Raw genomic sequence first — 18608 nt, forward strand, 5'->3', positions numbered from 1 at the left:
CTCAGAGAGTGGGCTTTAGTTCCAAATAAAAACATTTGGTTGGCTTTTCCAATTACATTATGTCACAATATCTTGCTGGCAGATCACTACAGGCATCACATGGTTCATAGCTACATGACTGAATGATTGGTTTTCTTTAGTATCATACAAGTAGTCTATAAAATTCTAAGTGTTGATTTATAGGTTTGAAATTTCTAGTTGGGAACAAACTTAATTTACCCATGTTCTGTAAGAAACTTGAAATAATTCTCAAATTATTGAAAATAACATTTTTGTTATTATTTTTTTTTTTGTGAGGCATCTCTAAGACAACTATAGCCAATGACTCAGACATAAACCATTCCTGACAGTGGAGGTGGAAGTTGTAGTTGGTGCTATAAGATGTCTAGTAGAAGTTTTGTCTCCACCAATATATTGTGACACCATATAAATTGTTTCATATATGTACATATTTTATGAAGCTCTTATAGTATATTCCTGTATGGCTTTTCAGAAAGCATTTAGTGTTAGTTTTCTCTCCCCATATTTTTTCCTTTATTCTGCCTCCTCCTCTGCATTTACTCCTGGTATTCTGGTTTCACTTTTATCTCTTTATAAAACTCAACTTTATTCTCCCCCCCCCCTTTTTAGGGTATCACACGCATTCACAGATTAACATAAATGTTTTTGGATAAGAAGTAATGAATTTGAGAGGGAATAGGGCTGACAGGAAGCGTTGGATAGGTGGGATACAGGGCTGGAAATTATATAAGCATGATACTTATGTATGAGACTGAAAAGAAAAAAAAAAAGAAAGAAAGAAAATGAACTACCATTCTTCTCTGATTTACTGAGAGCAGATTCCTCACCATGTGGGTCATGAAGAATGACCCTAAGCTTTTTAGTCAAACAATTGTAGGATGGTAATACATTTAGTAAAGGTTAGTGATATATAAGTACAAGATAATGTAAGGGTTAAGTGAAATCTATTTTTGTGTATGTTGACTGTAAAATATGTGTTTCCTATTAAAGTGACAATTATTGGATGGATATCTGTGTCAAAGAAAAATGTGAATATGCTTTATTTCCACTTTATGTCATTTATGTTTAACATTTAAAGAGATGATGGGAAAGAAGAAAATCAAATAATATAAGGATTTAACAGAAAACTCACTGCAATAAGAAAAAATATAAAGAAATAAATAAAGGGGGGTTACTTGGAAAAGAGAATTATTAAATGATATCTTCAAAGATGACTACAATAATCTGATATGATGCCTGAAAATTGGACACCAACTTTAAAATTCAATCAAATATAAACCCATTGGATGCAATCAGAGAGCATGCAGTTTGTAAAGTTTCAGGAAGTGTCCCTGTGAATTAACATTTCTTTTAAGGCAGACAGCTATATCGTCCTTAAATCCTCGTTGTAACTCTTGATAAGTTGACAACTCCCTGTGTCCTTGCAGTAGACTGTAATGTGAATAGTGCAATGATAAAATTCTCATGCTTTGAGATGATATTTCACAGCAAATAGGACACTTGATTTTATAATGAATGGGTTTTATATGGAGCACTGAAGGTAGTTTTAAGTTTAATAGGCAAAGTTCCAAAATAAAAGGTACAGTATCATTTTTCTGAAATCCCTAGGATGTCAAACTGCTAACATAAAAGCATAAATACAACCTTAAATATCAGAATCATTTACATGATGTCATTTATATCAGAATCTTTTACATGGCATTGGATTTGCTGAAAATTATTGGTCCTGTAAGAGAAAAATTTATTGATTTGGTATGCTATTCTAGTGTCATAAAAGCTTTCCAATTCCAGAAATTTAGTGACAATGATTTATTCTATAAATATATATTATTTATTATAAATGGTATTAACTGGATAATAAACTAAATACAGGCGGTAACTATTAAAATCACCATAACATTTTGTTGGTATTGTTAGTTATCAGTACAATCTGTAACTTTTTATGTAAGATTTCATAAAAATTAAAGCAAGCCTTAACTATCATCAAAATGGCATAATTTTAGTCATTGAGATTTCAAATAATAAAATATGATGTAATATCCTTTTGCAGGTAGTAAGATATAAAATCAGAAACTAATTAAAGGTTTAATAGTTCATCAAATATATCACCTACCATTTTCAGCTCCCTTTTAAATCAGAATTGTCTAAAATTAAGGTATCTTAAATGTTTTAGATGAATGATGTACTTTGTTAAAATTGATATAAAATAAAAATGATTTGCAAAGAGAAAGGTTTGAAAAGTTTAATAGGCTGTATTTAAAATGTAGGAAGATTTTTAATACTTTCATCAATTTGGGTATCAAAATCAACACAGTCATTTCTTAGGCCATGATAATGTGTCCTTAAATAGTAACTTTCAACCTCTAAAATGAGGATGGGAGGATCTCTATATGTGAATAATTTTTTACTTTACTTGTATTCTTAAAAATTTTGTAATATCTGTAATATACATATATTTATTTTGATTCTCCCTGTTTTTCAGTCTGTGTGCCTGTCTCCTTTAAATTAGTCAGTAGAACCCGAATCAATGCAATTAGGACTTATTTCTATTACATGAACTTTAAAAATTGAAAAAGAAATGATTTGTTTTCCTGGATTATTTACATTAAACATGTAAGCCCTCTCCTGTTTTTGGACCTGAGTTCTTTCTCCCATGTTAGGTTAGAGTAACAAGGATCATGTTATATGAAGGTAAAAAGAGTGACAGTAGGGATTTATAGAAAAAATATAATTTTATAGAGATGATTACTATATTAGTTACATTCTTTTTAAGTATCTAATATTATAGTAAATAAAAAAGGAAAAGAAAGCAAAAACCATTCAGAAAGAGCACTTGCTGAAAAAGATATATAATACAGAAGCTTAATAATAGAGTAACTCTAATTCCACAATGTAGAAAAATAATTTTAAAGAATGCTAACTTAAGCAGCCAAGTTTTCTTATTGTTAGATTCCCATCTACTTTAAAACTCATTGTTCCCAGTCCTTGTTCAGATTTGACCCAGAGCTAAACTGACTGAGTGTTTCTCTTGCTTCTTTGTCCTTATAAGTCATATTGTACTACATTGCTCCTATTTCTTGGTCCACAAAGACTCTAGTGATATACTTGATTTTTTAATTAAATTTTTATTTTTTTACATTAATTACATTTTATTCACTTTGCATCCCAGTTGTAGTCCTCTCCCTCATTCCCTCCCAATCCTACCCTTCCTCTCTCATCTCCTCCCATGCCCCTCTCCAAGTCCACAGATAGGGGAAGTCCTCTTCCTCTTCCTGACCCTAGCTTATCAGGTCTCATCAGAACTGGCTGCAATGTCCTCCTCAGTGACCTGGCAAGGCTGCTCCTCCCTCGGGGAGCGGAGGGACTCAAAGAGCCAGCCACTGAGTTCATGTCAGAGACAGTCCCTGTTCCCCTACTAGTGTACCCCATGGGCTACATCTGAGCAGGGGTTCTAGGTTATATCCCTCATCTCATCCCTGCCCCTTACCAAGTCCACAGATAGAGGAGGTCTCCTCCCCTTCCATCTGACCCTAGTTTATCAGTTTTCTTCAGGACTGGATGCAATGTCCACCTCTGTGGCCTAGCAAGGCTGCTCCTCCCTCTGCTTGGGGTGGGGTGGGTAGGGAGGTCAAAGAACCAGCCACTAAGTTCAAGTCAGAAATAGTCCCTGTTCCCCTTACTAGGAAACCCACTTGGATACTGACCTACCATGGGCTAAATCTCAGGAGGGGTTCTAGGTTATACCCATACATGGTCCTTAGTTGGAGATACAGTCTCATAGAAAACCCCCCCTTTGTCTTTCTAAGTGAGAATTGATCCACTTTTAACACTGCATAAGCAATTTCAGTGAAAGTACTTGGAAGAGAAAGGAATAAAATAAATATCAATAATTAACCTCTTTATTTTTATTTATAGAACATTGAATTGATTTACTTCTGCAATTTAAAAACAAATCTCTAAGTAATGCAACACATATAAGCATCAATTATTTAGTTCATAACTATGTCAAAATTTATATAAATATATTTTATTGAAATCAGCATGCCCCTCCTCCATACAAATAATATCATCCTTCAGTTTATTTCATATACTTGAGGAACATAATTTTTAAATTTTATTTTTTTTTATTTATTACAATTTATTCACTTTGTAGCCCCCTCCCTCAACCTTTCACAATCCCACCCTCCTTCTCTCTTCTCCTCCCATGCCCCTCCCACAGTCCACTAATAGGGGAAGTTCTCTTCCCCTTCCATCTGACCCTAGCCTATCAGGTCTCATCAGGACTGGCTGCAAAGAACATCATTTTACATATCACTAAAGTGAGGCTATGACTTTGGTTAAAAGAAGAATCACTGAAATATTCATGACGAAAATAAAAAGACAAAGAATGAACTTTAATAAGGTACACACTGTTCATAAACAGCAACATATCTTAGATCTACATGTCATCCAAAAAAGTGAATCAGCCATATATATTTAGATCAAAAAAAACAACAACTATAGATAACTAAGTGTCCAATCAAATATTTTAATTCATGCCACAGCATAGGAGGTAATATATTTTACAGATGACCTGTATTGAAACTTTAAAATAAATAATAGCAGCTGTCTAACTCCATCTCCAAAAGATCACACTGATCTTCTTCCATAGCCTTTCTTTCTACACCATTCCTGTGTTTTAGCCTACAACTCCTGTAGGCATTGCCCTAGAACTCTCCAGATATTGCAACTAGGGAAGCAGGTAAGCAATATGCATTTTCAATCATCTCTTTTAAATCTGATCACCCAATCTTACCCTTAGCTGTAGCAGACCACCTCATGTGGTCTATCACTCTCTGTCCCCATTCACTGGAGACTGTCCAGATCCCGGGTACACACCCTGATTTCCTCTCTTCAGTATCCCCATCCAATACCTGTGCTTCTAGCCAATCCCTGTTCCTAAATGTCAGCTGCCAAATCCTAAAATATATCATACCTAGAATCTTCAGTGGCCACATCTTACAGAGTCTCAGAAACATTTTCTACTAGGCACCAAATTCTCCTAGGAACCAGAGATGGCAATAAACAGGAACCAAGGAAGCACACAACCAAAAAAGACAAGACGAGATAGTAGCACATAGAGTTACACTCATCTTAAACCTAAGTGCCTAGATGCCAGACTAAAAACACAATGAATAACAATTCAATGTTTCTCCACATTGAATTGGAGAAACATTGAATTGGGGGAAGCATACCAGAGCAGGCCCTAAGGAATGCAATATAGCAAAAACAAAATATAATTCAAAATAACCTTTAATAATAATGTTAGAGGTCCTAAAAGAGGGTATGGATAAATACATTAATAAAGTCTATGAAAGCACAAACAGTGGACTGAAATGAAGAAAACAGTTCAAGACATGAAAATGAAAATGGCATCAGTAAAGAAAACCCAAATTGAGGGAAAACATGAAGTTAAAAAATTAGGAATTTGAGCAAGTACCTCAGAGGTAAGCCTCAGCAACAGAATACAAGAGATAGAAGAGTGAATCAGAAACATTGAAGACAATATAGATAAAAATGAATACCTCAGAAAATAAAATGTTAAATTAAAAAAACTGCAGACTATCAATGCAGATGCTGAGACTAATGGGCAAGCTTTGGACAGAGTGCAGGGAATCTTAGGAAAGAAGTGGAAAATAGTAAGATCTGGAGAGGACAGGAACTCCACAAGGAGAGCAACAGAACCAAAAAATCTGAGCACAGGGATCTTTCCTGAGACTGATACTCCAACCAAGGACTATGCATGGAGATAACCTAGAACCCCTGCACAGATGTAGCTCATCGCAATTCAGTATCCAAGTGGGTTTCATAGTAATAGGAACAGGGACTGTCTTTGACTTGAACTGATTGGCCTGCTCTTTAATTACCTTCCTCTGAGGGGGAAGCAGCATTACCAGGCCACAGAAGATGACAATGCAGCCATTCCTGATGAGACCTAATTGACTAGGATCAGAAGGAAGGAAAAGAAGACCTCCCCTATCAGTGGACTTGGGGAGGGGCATGCATGCAGAGGGTGGAGGAAGGGAAGGATTGGGACAGGAGGAGGGAGGGAACCAAAAGGGGGATACAAAGTGAATAAAGTGTAATTAATAAAGAAAAAAATAAACATCCAAAAAACAATCTAGGCATAGCCATCCAGAACATCTGTGACACTTTGAAAAGCCAAAATCTGTGAATAATTAATATAGAGGGAGAAGAAGAAACCCAGAACAAAGGCACAGAAAATACTTTCAATAAAATAAAAGAAGAAAATTTCTCTAACCTAAAGAAGGAGGTGCCTCTCCTTTTGTCATTCTGAATGAAAATTAAGCATGTTCCTAGTGTATGTCCTTGCTGTTTAGCTTATTTTGGTCTCTAGATTTTAGTATGTTTTTCCTATATTATATGGCTAATATCTATTTGCAAGTGAATATATACCCTGAATGTCTTTCTGCTTTAGGATGATCACTCACTAAGGATCTGCTTTTGGATCACTCACTCAGGATGATTTTTTCTAGTTCCATACACTTGCCTGAAATTTTCATGATTTTCTTGTTTTTAATACTTGAGTAGAAGGGGAGTTAGTATGATGGGAAAAAAAATAGGAGCCCCAAAAGGACCAAATATATCTGGGCACAGGGATTTTTCTTTTTTTTTGAAACTGTTTCTCCAACCAAGGACCATATATGGATATAACCTAGAACCTTTACTCGGACAAAGCTCGTGGTAGCTCAATAACCAATTGGTTTCCCATAGTAAGGGGAACAGGGACTATTTCTGACAGGAACTCAATGGCAGGCTCTTTGACCTCTCTACCCCCCAAGGGAGGAGCAGTCCTGCTAGGCCACAGAGGAGGACTTTGCAGCCAGCCCTCAAGATACCTGATAAAACAGGGCCAGAGGAAAGGGGAGGAGGTCTTCCCCAACCCGTGGACTTGGAAAGGGGCAGGGAGAAGCTGAGGGAGGGAGGGTGGGATTGGGAGTGAATAAGGGAGCAGGATACAGCTGGGAATCAGAGTTAATAAAATGTAACTAATAATAATAAACAATAAAAAATAGTTGAGTAGTATTTCATTGTGTAAAGTATACCACTATTTCTGTATTCATTTTTCGGTAGAGAAACATCTTGGTTGTTTCATTATTCCCAAAGTTATCGTGGTAGATTATTTCTATTTTCCTGTATGCACACCTGCTTTCTTTCTTGGTGAAGAGCTGTTGCTTTAATTCTGGTAGCTGTTAGGACACTGTGAGGTCCTGCATATTTTTTCCCTGATTATTAGAATAAACTGTATTAGTTTCTTAAAATTTGATGAGTTTCTGAGTGTATTTTTTTGTGGAACTTCTTATCAACTGAATTTTCCTCATAGTAATGAGGAAAACTAAAGCAAAGCATGGGATGATGGACTATTTCACAATTCCCTTTTTATTTTCAGTTTTAACTATCAATTGAAACAGCAATAGTGCTCTGTATCTAAAGTATCAAAAACTTCTTTAAAGTATTAAAGTCAAAGTTCTCAGACAACTTATCAGCATAGCTATTTAATAAATGACAATGATTAAGATGGTTTTCAGACAACCTTCATTATCAGTGATAAATTTTTTAATGAATTATATGGACCATAATGTCATAAATCTATTTTACTATGTGTTTATTTCAATTCTATTTTAGTATTAAGTAAGAAAATTCTCTCACCCACCTAAAAGAAATATTTGGCTTTCTCAAATATTTTTCCCCAGTCCCTCATAATATTTTTATTCATAGAATAAATACCTCTGGTAGGGTAGGGAGTTATTAAATCATAGTCACTAATATAATAAGAGATATAGGATATACTAGCAGAATTAAATTTAGTATTTGAGAATAATCAGTAAACCTCCCAGTATTCAGAAAATCTAGGGAGAATGATGTGTGGAGACAGAGAAAAACAGATTTTATGAAGAATTGACTGATTTGTAAACTGTGAAGTGTGGCAAAAACAGCATCAGCTATAATATACACGAAATACAGAAATAAGAAACTATAAGAAATATAAAAGACTATGCCTTCCTATATTCCTTTTACTTTATTCATGAGCAGTTACATACAGAACTAAGTTGTTTACTACAATTTGGACTAGCCTCTAAATTTAAGAAAATTATTTACCTCAATTTCTATCAGACCTGATCACTCAAAAACTTACACTATCTTCATTAGCCAATCATAGCTCTAAGAAAGTCCAGCTGTCTTCATTTCTGTCATGGGAGTGATGAAAAGATTTTTATGAAGGAAGGAACTTATGAACCAATCTGAGGGAAATGTTCAAAAGTTGAAAATTTTGCTGCAGATCATAAAACAACAAGTTGAAGCATAAATGTTAAATTGGCTTACTAAAGATCAGCAACCAGGCTGTGGCATAGAAAAATCAATGAAATGTAATGCAAGTATATAAACTTTTAACCATATTTCTTGTCTCCTGTTTTCTAAGTGTCGTTTTTGCTGCAATAGCATTCTCTTTGATGAGGTAATGGCACACTAAAGAAGATTTTTAATTTTTCTATCATATACATTTTGTGTTTTATTTCGTTTGAATTGCGGCAAAGATCTCAACAGTTAGCACAGGCTAGCCTGAACTCATCCTCTCATCCTTCTCTGCCTCAGTGTCTCCAGGGCTAACATTATAAATGTGAAGTACCATAATCAAAAGTTGAACATTGTAAAATCTATCCTATATCTTCCATTTATTTGCTGTTTCAAGATATTAACTCATATATTACAAGCTGAACTCAAACACATTGAGTAGCTTAGACTGGCCCTAAACTTCTGATCTTATGTGCTACAATAACAGCCATGTACCACAATACTCAGCTCGGTAACACTTCCTCAACAGGAGACTAAAATCCCCTTGAATTCAATGATTTGTAAAATAGTTAATGTACTAGTTATCAATGTACACATTTGTACAGTCTTTAGAAGTAAATACTGTTATAGCAATAGATAATGCAAAAAAGATGGAAATAAAGGCTGTGATTTCTGGAATGAAAGAAATATATTTTTAAATTAAATGCATCATCAAGCAACAAGTACAGAACATGACAGTCCCTTTAGTTTTCAGAGATATCAAGGCCATGTTCATTTAATGTTGTCGAGTACACGATCTGACCTTAAAATGGATTTACAAAGAAGTCACCTTTTCTTTACAGGGTTTAGAGTACTTACATTGTTTCACAACTTAGCCAACAAAGCAGCAATGGTCAAATTGCTGTTAAAAATGTACTTTTACTTATTTCAGCATAGAAAGGTGGTTAGTCACAGAAGTAAAACTGCAATAAAAATTAGCAGCATGATATTTTGAATGTGAGCTGAATATACTGCAACCTACCTTGAATTGTACATGATATATACTGAAGAATATACACAGAGCTTAATTCTCTAAACCATTTAAGGCAATAGTTAGATTTAAAAATTAATTTGTTGATATATGTAGATATATTTGTAGATAGGAGTTTTATTTTCAGCAATGCATGAGTGAAGGAGCCTGCAGAGATTAGAAGAAGGCATAGTATTCCCTGGAATCTGGAATCAGTTGTGAGCTACCATGTTAGTGCTATGAAATGAAACCTAGTCCTCTACAGGAACAGGGAATGTGCTTAACTAATGATCCTGTCACCAGCTCTCACACAATACATTTTAAATCTACTTTTTAAATCTATACTTCAATGGGATTTAGATTATTTTTATTGTTTAGAAAATAAGTTTTTCTTTGTATTTTTCTTACATATGTTTAACACGGTGTATGTGAGTGATGTGTGTGTGTGTGTGTGAGAGAGAGAGAGAGAGAGAAAGAGAGAGAGAGAGAGAAAGAGAGAGAGAGAGTGGACCAATACCAATTTGTTTTTTGCATAAGACAACCTATAGACATTGCTTCTTTTCTCCACCATGTTGGCCTGAAAATGGAACTCAGGTTGTCAGGCTTGATGGCAAGAGTTTATACATGATGAACTCTTGCAGCGGTCTAAAAGACATCTCTTTTAAAAGAATTGATTGCTGAAATCTTTATGAGCTCCTATGAGAAAAGCACTCATTATTATTTGACTTTGAAATTGTCTACGCTTACAGGGGTTCTACGTGTGTGTTTTTTATCTGGGTGATGGAGACTTTCCAGCCTCTAGTATCTCAACACGGATGGTCACTAGAGATATGTATTTGAAGGTTATAGATGTCCCTGGTTCTGACATGGATCTCTCTAATTCCTGATACTCTGGGTTGAGTGAGAACAGCCACCTCCACATACTAAGCTACTTTGCCTTGTCTGATCCATCATGTACAGTGGGCCTTCTGAGCATCTGAACTGAATCGACCTTTTCTCCCTTTAATCATTCTGTTGAAAGTTTTAGTTCTCGGAATACAAATGTAAATTACTCACTAGTAACAACAGAAATTAATAATCCAAAGTGCTGAAGATAAATCCCTGAGGTCAAGTGCCAGCACCATTAAAACTGGGGAGAGACACATCTGGCTTCATGGATGAGTGGTCAGACTTCAAACAGCAATGTGGCAGGTGATCTTTCTGACATCTCGGTATTGTTGCCCTATTTGAGTAATTAATATAAAGACTACCACACCAAAGGTATTACATTCACACTCCCTCTTTTTCTGTACTCAACCACTCAATCTGCGTGACCAGTAACAGTGGCTGCCTGCGCAGTGCCAGGGAGCCTTTGTTTCAGAGCTGTGTATCTTCTCATGTACAAAACGACATCCTTTTTCCATTATACTTTGAAAAATAAAAACAGGTACATTTTCAGTTTAGAGGTAGTATGCTCAGAACTAGCGAATGTCTGAGTATCACTTCTTTTGAGTTAAGGCCAGAACATTATTGAAAAAGAAAACTGGCTTGGAAAATCATATGTACTCATTCAATTTGGGCAGATATGTCAGATAATTTTTCCAAACACTTGGTTCCAGGTTAAAACTTCATTGGTAGAGTATAAATTTATGTTGTTCTATATGGTTTCACTATTTATTTATACGTTTTAGATGCATGACCTTCAAACTTAGCTCAGGCTGGTCTTTAGTTTATGATACTCCTCTCTTATCATCCCAAACAACGTAATTACAAGCCCGTACTACCTCAATGCATCCTTTAAATTTTAAATGCACCACCAGAGACAGACAAATGTGTGTCATGGTGACAAAAATAAAAAAAATGGTGACAAATTGATCAAATGCCTTTGTAATGTTGAAGTTATAAAAATTCATTTTCTTGTAGTAAAGTTTATACTGAACTTATATTTCTTTATATTTGGGTGTGAAATTTGTTTTTCTCTGAAGCTGGTTATCTTCCTTTGCAAAGTGTTAATAAAGTTTAAATGAATATATCATTTTCATCATTTTAATTTTCAGTGGATTTATCTTCTACTAGTTATCAGAATGCTTAAAAGTATAGCAATTAGAAACCCTCCGAATATACGAACTTTCCAATATCACTGTCAATTATGGTTACATATCAAGGCAAATGTCCTATGCATTAAAGCCATAATGTAGAATTTCACTGTCATTATTACAAATACCCCAATCACTTAAATTATTTAAGTATTCATCCATCTTAATGGCTAAATAAAATATATTCATATAACAATATACAAAAATTTAAATAACTGATTTATAGTGATAGGGCTGTCAATATAATATCTAAAAATATTTTATGGGCTACATACTTATTAATATAAATTTGAGACATCTCGTAATAAAATTAAGTGTAATGTGATAAAAATAACCTTCCATGAAATTTTCTTCCTGTCAGTAGTTCATTTATACTAAGATCCAAAAAATAAATTCTGTATCAGACATTGTAGAACCAGTTTTCTGAACTAATTTTTCCATTTATTGTACACTTATCTTACACACACACACACACACACACACACACACACACACACACACACACGCAGCTGAGGATGTCCTTGATCTTCTGATTCACCTGCCTCTCAAAGGCTGCAATCACACTTACACTATATGCAATTATGTAATGCTTAGATTTAACCCAGAACGTTATGCATTCTAGGTATACTTTTCAAAATCTGGGCAGTATCTCAAAGCACCACCAGAGACAGACAAATGTGTGTCATAGTGAGAAAAATAAAAAATGGTGACAAATTGATCAAATACCTTTGTAGTGTTGAAGTTATAAAAATTGATTTTCTTGCAGTAAATTAGGACAGGATGCTAGAGCATGTGGATGCCTGGAAGGTTGGACCTTAAGTGCAGGAGGAGGTGTTGTAGCTGTTTGCTGGTGCAATGGGCATGAGCAGGTGCCCTGAATACCTCAGGGGCCTTCAGTCCTGTTATTATGATCTGTCTGGGTTCCAGAAATTGTTTGTCTGGACTTCACTGGTAGACTCATGTTGAGAACACTGTCTCAAGAATCCCTATGTTGTCCACAGTGGGGGTGTGGGTGGGAGATATTTCACTCTCTGGCTGCTAGCATAGAGGGACCCGGGATCTGGGGCTCTGCATATACTCACTTGGAGGAACAGTCACTTACTTGCTCTCAGGCCTAATCGGAAAATGCAGGGGACCCCCTTGTTCTCTACTCTCAGAATTGAGCAAGCAGGGGCAAATGAGTGTGTAGTAGATCTATCTTCTCAGTGGTGTCCACTGTTAGCCCCCAGGGCAGGGAGACCTGTACTTGGGGCAGCTGTCTCTGCCATCTCAGTCACTGAGCAGGAAGGCTTGTGCTTGGGGCAACCACTGCCACCTCTATGGAACAGAAAGGCCCTTGCTTGGTGCAAGGGCAATCGCAAGGGGGTTGAATATTCATCCCTCTCAGTCCCCGGAGATGTCCACGGGTGACCTGGATCTAAACTGTCCCAGCTCACAGGTTGTCCCCTCTCAACCAGAAACCCTCAATGTCTATGTCCTGGTTTCAGTAGCCCCTCCACTCACCCATTTCAGAGTTTCAGTTCCTCTGGCCCTCATATACAGTGCATTCTTGTGCTTGTTTTCTTTTTAAAATAAACATAATAGTAACATGAAAGCTGGAAAATATTATTGAAGAGTCTGAGTAACTATTTGAATATTCATAAGTTTGTAAAATACAGTGTTTACAAGATTTGGTTCTAGAAATGAGAGGAAAATATTTCTCTGTTGCATCCAGTGTATGCAATTTTAATATGCAGCATTTTAGCTGAAGAATTATATAGAATAAAAATTCAGATTAAAGACAGAAGCAATCCCTCTGGGAACAGTTAGAACAAACATAATCTAACACTGTACAATACTGTTGACAAATTCTATTGCTCAGTAAGTAATAATCTAAAATCAAATGCATCGTTTAACGCAGGATAAAAACAAAGTCACTTAAACTTGTCATTTGGTCAGGTAGCAAACATTTAATACTATAGTGTTCTAAAAATGTGTAATGTTAGAAAAAAAAAGTATAATGCTTCCAGTTTCTTCAAGTACCAAAACTAACAGTTTGCTTTGAATTGCTTTATTCAAAAATAACTTTCAGTACTATAAAACATAAATTAAAATATCAGAATACAATTATTTCAGAAATTTTAAATAATTTAATTGTTAAGAATTTTTACTTCCATTTGGTACATAATTGTGTCCTTTGCTTAATTTTTTAATAATTATGTTTACAAATTTTAATAGTTTCAAATTAGAGGCAGGGTAGGTAGGCTACAATTTGTAACCAGCACCCACATTTGTCCATCATTTTTTGTTTGCTCTTTGATATTTGGAGAGTTGCCTAGAATGCATGAAGGGCCGAGTTAGAACCCAGCCCTGTGTAAATGACATATAATGCAAGTTCAGCTCTTGGTGGGGCAGAAGGATAAAAAAATTCAAGGTCACCCTCATTTGCATTACTAAAATTTAAAACAAACAAACAAACAAAAATAAAATGAGTTGAGGAAAATTGTCCTAAAATATATTTGTAGCCATTGTCTGTAGAATCTCAGCACAGTTGAACAACTGACTAATAAAAATTAAAGGTCATGATGAGATTTAACAAGTTATGGGAGAACTAGAGAACTTAGTGCACTAGGGGAAGGGGTTAGGGGAAGAGGAAGGGAAGGTTGAACTGGGGGGAGTTAATGGAGGGGGCTTCCATCAGGATATATTATGAATAAATTTTGAAGAAAAGAATAAAAAAATATTAAATAAAAGTTCACCCTTCCCCTAGAGGTGTTTGAAGGAGGGGCAGTGTCATATGTGTCTGAACAGGTAGCAGAGAGCCTATGTCTAAGCTCAGTGTTCTGACCTGTGAATATCTTAAAAAGGTGAGTCTGAGAGAACTGCCAGTCCAGCACCAAGAGGCCCTGACAAGGAGCTAGCCTATGGTGACCATCAGTCCAGGCCTGGTGAGCAGACCATGGCTGAGATGACCTCTGTCCAGTGTCATAATGGTAAGGATTGACATAGCACTCTTGAGACCATTCCTGAGAGGACTCCAGACACTCAGAGACCCTGGTTGCCACTAAGAGGAGTAAATAAGTGGTGGAGAAATGAAAGAGAAACAGAAGGATGTGACCACAAAGAAGAGAGGCAGAATTGGAGACTCGAGGGTAGTTAAGAACAGCCTGATGTGAGTAACCCATGACACCATCAGGGACCATGGCAGATTCCTGGGTACACAACTATGCCCATGGCACTGCAGCAGCAGGGTTCTAGTTCTACCAAAGGCCAGGTGGACATCTCTGGTCTGGGCTGCCACCTGGGACATACTGATGTGGGAGGCTTGTATAGAAGTATACCCATCCCTGCGTAGTTATTATGGGTAAGCTGGCCCTGGGAACTTGAGAATAGCTTAGTTGACTATGCCCCTCACCTACCGCAACTCTTGGGAGAGTGAGAACTGCACCACACCTGGGCATCGCAGTAGAGCTGTCACTGGTTTTGGGTGTTATAGGTGAGCCTGCCCCAACGTATTAGAGTGGGACATCAGGGCCATCCTTTGCCTGTTTCAGCACTTGGGAGAGTGGACCCTCATCTTTCCTGAGCAACACAGTAGATTTTGTCATGATGGTGTAGATGCGGATGATACCTACCCAATTGCATGAAAGCTGGAGAGCTGGCTCTGGCCCATGCTGGTTGCTGCATTAGAAAGGTCAGCTAGGGCAGGGTAGGAGAGCTCACCCAGACTTGGGGAATTCCAGCCTGGCAAGCATCTATTGGTTGAAACACAGAAGGGGCGGTTTCATTTTAAACTGGTTGGCTGGAGGAAGGCACCAAAATCCTTAAAGGTTCTGGTTTTCTTGGTCTGGATGTTGCTAGGTGAGAAGGGAGATCTGGGCCAGTTCCCTAGCAACTTTATCTCTAGTGGGCAGGAAAAAATGCATTAAGGCTGGTTCCTCCCTGCAGGTGGTCACAGGTGTCAGGCCTGTGTGTTAAACTTTAATCCGATAATCCAAAAAACATTTTTTTTTTATTCTTTGGTCTCTCAGAAGCTTTGCTGGGTGGAGTCTTTTCTGAGGTTCCTATTTCCTTTATTTTCTTTAGTATCAGGCTTTTCTGTAAACCATTCATCTCCTTGAGTACTGGGCTTAGCTAAACTACACTTTCTGGTGTTTTTCTCTTCCCAAACTAGATCTTTTTTTTAATTTCTGTTTTCCAGTTGTTCCTTTTCATTATGGATCTGCATAAGAGTGATTACTAATAACTACATGATATAGTCAATACTAAGCTTTTTTGGAATCACATTTTCCAGTGTCATTAATCTAAAACTCTTCAATTTAGCCCCTTGATATATTTTGGGGCAAAGCAAAAGCTGCCACATTCTCTGCCAAAATATCACAAGAATTGTGTCTACACCTGTTACTAATAACTTTGTCCTCTGAAACATCTTGTCCTAAGCCACCACAATTCAAGTTTCCCACCATCTTCCATGTTCATTCTACAACATCCATTAGGCCCTACTAAAGCATATGACTGTTTTTCTAGCTTAAAGTATTCCATATTCATCCAATAAACAGCATGATCAGGCCTAACACAGCTATAATCTAGTCTCTGGTACCATCTTCTGTCTTAGTTGCTGTTCTATTGCTGTGTAGAGGACCATGATCAATGCAACTTAAAAAAAAAAAAAAAAAACTTACTTATGGGCTTGTTTACAGTTTCAGAAGGTTAGTGCATTACCATTATATCAAGGAGTATGGAGGGATACAGGCACTTGAGTACAACATGATGAGGAGACAGAGAGAGATTGGGCCTGGACTAGAGTTTCTGAAACTTCAAAGCATTCCCTTCCCCATGACACATTTTCTCCAACAAGACCACATCTCCTGAATTTTCTAATCTTATCAAAGACTTGCCTGGTGACTAAGCACTCAAATATATGAGCCTATGGAGGCCATTCCTATTTAAAGCAATGACAGCAGTCATGAATTTAAAAGAGAACAGTTATTCTTGTCATAGATATATTTGTTTGGTACTTTATTTTCACATTCCCTGACAACTAAAACTACGTATTTTTTTTGAGCTTACAAACATGGTAATTCTTATATAAAACAGACTACATTTTAAATAACAGATTATAATCAACATGTAAAACTTCATATATTTGCATTAAACACCCCTTTAAAAATATATTGCTAAGTTTTTAACAGAGAGAGGTGAAGAAATGGGATAAGATAGATATAGTCTTGGCCAAATATAATGAAAGAGTTTAAAAATTCAATTCTGTTATTGAAGAGATGAATGATGATACTTGATCACATTAAAACTTATCTCTAACATTTTAAATTTGAGATTAGCAATCACTCACCTTCTATTATAAATTCAGAGAGAATGCCCTTTTAGACTTTATTTGGTTTGCTTCTCCCTTTCATAGCAGTATATTCAGTTGTATTCATTGCATAGACAAACATTAAATATTTCTTCCTAACTGATATGACCTCCTATTTTTGTTTAAATTCAGTTGAAACTCTGTTTATCTGATATTTGGCATCTTTTTAAAAATTTATTTTTATTAATTACAATTTATTCACTTAGTATCCCAGCTGTAGCCCCCTCCCCTATCTACTCCCAAACACACCCTACCTCCCTCTTTTTCTCCTATGCCCCTCCACCAGTCCAATGATAGGGGAGGTCCTCCACCTCTTCCATCTGACCCTAGTCTATTAGGTCTCTTCAGGAGTGGCTGCATTGTGTTCCTCTGTGGACTGGTAAGACTGTTCCCCGCTCAGGTGGAGGTGATGAAAGAGCAGGCCAATCAGTTAATGTCAGAGATAGTTCTCAGTTCCTATTATTGGGGAACCCTCTTGGGCTGTCATGGGCTACATCTGTGTAGGGGTTCTAGGTTATCTCCACACATGATCCTTGTTTGGAGTATCAGTCTCAAAAAAGACCCTAGTGCCAATATTTTTTAGTTCTGTTGCTCTCCTTGTGGAGCTTATTAAACATACAATATAGATATCATACTAAAATCTGCATACCTAAGGAAGCTAATCAAGAAGGAGGACCCTGATAAGAAGCCCAATCTTCAATCAGAAAGGCAAACAGGACTGACATTGGAAGAGGGAGAAATCAGGGAACAGGACATGAGCCTACCACAGAGAGCATCAAAAAATATGCTGATATTCATAGCCAAACTTTTTGCAGAGTGCAGGGAATCTTATGAAAGAAGCGGGAGATAGTTAAGACCTGGAGGGATATTTGGCATCTTTAATCAAATGTTTGTAATACCATTTGTGAACTAGACTAATATATGAGCACATAACTTGAGTTTTCCTTCCATTAGTCACTAATTATTTCTATAGAATGACTCAAAAGTTTAGTGTTTTATCCAGCATTAAGGTTACTTGTTTTAGAAATCATACACTCTGGGATTTCTTGTATGTTATGGTTTTTAGTTATTGATATTAATGTTATATCTAGAAAAATATATAGCAATATATCTAGAAAAATTAACTTATTAATAGACATGTTTCCTGAATTAACAGATAATTAATTCTACTCTATGTTTTGTCCCTAATAATTTTACATCTTTTTCCATTATAGATATAAAAATAGTACACTGATTAGTTTCTAATTTCTATGCCATTGTATAATATATTGAAGAAAAGTGTATTTTCAAAAAGAAATACTTTTATATTTAAAAGACTGACTAGTATTGAACATTAGGGCTTATGTGAATAGAGGTTTTAATTTACAAGGAGTAATTTGATTCATTGACCAAGGCACTAAAAATTTTAATAGAAGTTACTTTGTCATTATTATTCATTATTCATAGAGTGATATAAATGAAATTAGTACCCCAGAAAGGTTAGGATACAGATAAATCTATCCTCTAAAGAACCTGTAATTCTAAAACTTCTTTCAAAACACCTTCCACATTCCAACCCCCAGGCATGTGTTAGAGTAAGACAGTATGTGTTCACTATTCCACTCGGCTTTAACATTTTAAGAAAAGCCAAATGAAACAGAAGCCACAATGAAATTTAACACATTTCAAATTAGAAAACAATTTACTAGACTTTTATGAATGTATATTATCTTCTTAAGTTAAAAGTGTGTTATAACTCTACTTGGAATCATCTGTGACATAGCAGATCTTTTTTTTTTTCTTCTTAATTTAATATTAT

This window comes from Meriones unguiculatus, chromosome 9 (genome assembly GCF_030254825.1).
Source record: "Meriones unguiculatus strain TT.TT164.6M chromosome 9, Bangor_MerUng_6.1, whole genome shotgun sequence".
Taxonomy (NCBI): Eukaryota; Metazoa; Chordata; class Mammalia; order Rodentia; family Muridae; genus Meriones; species Meriones unguiculatus.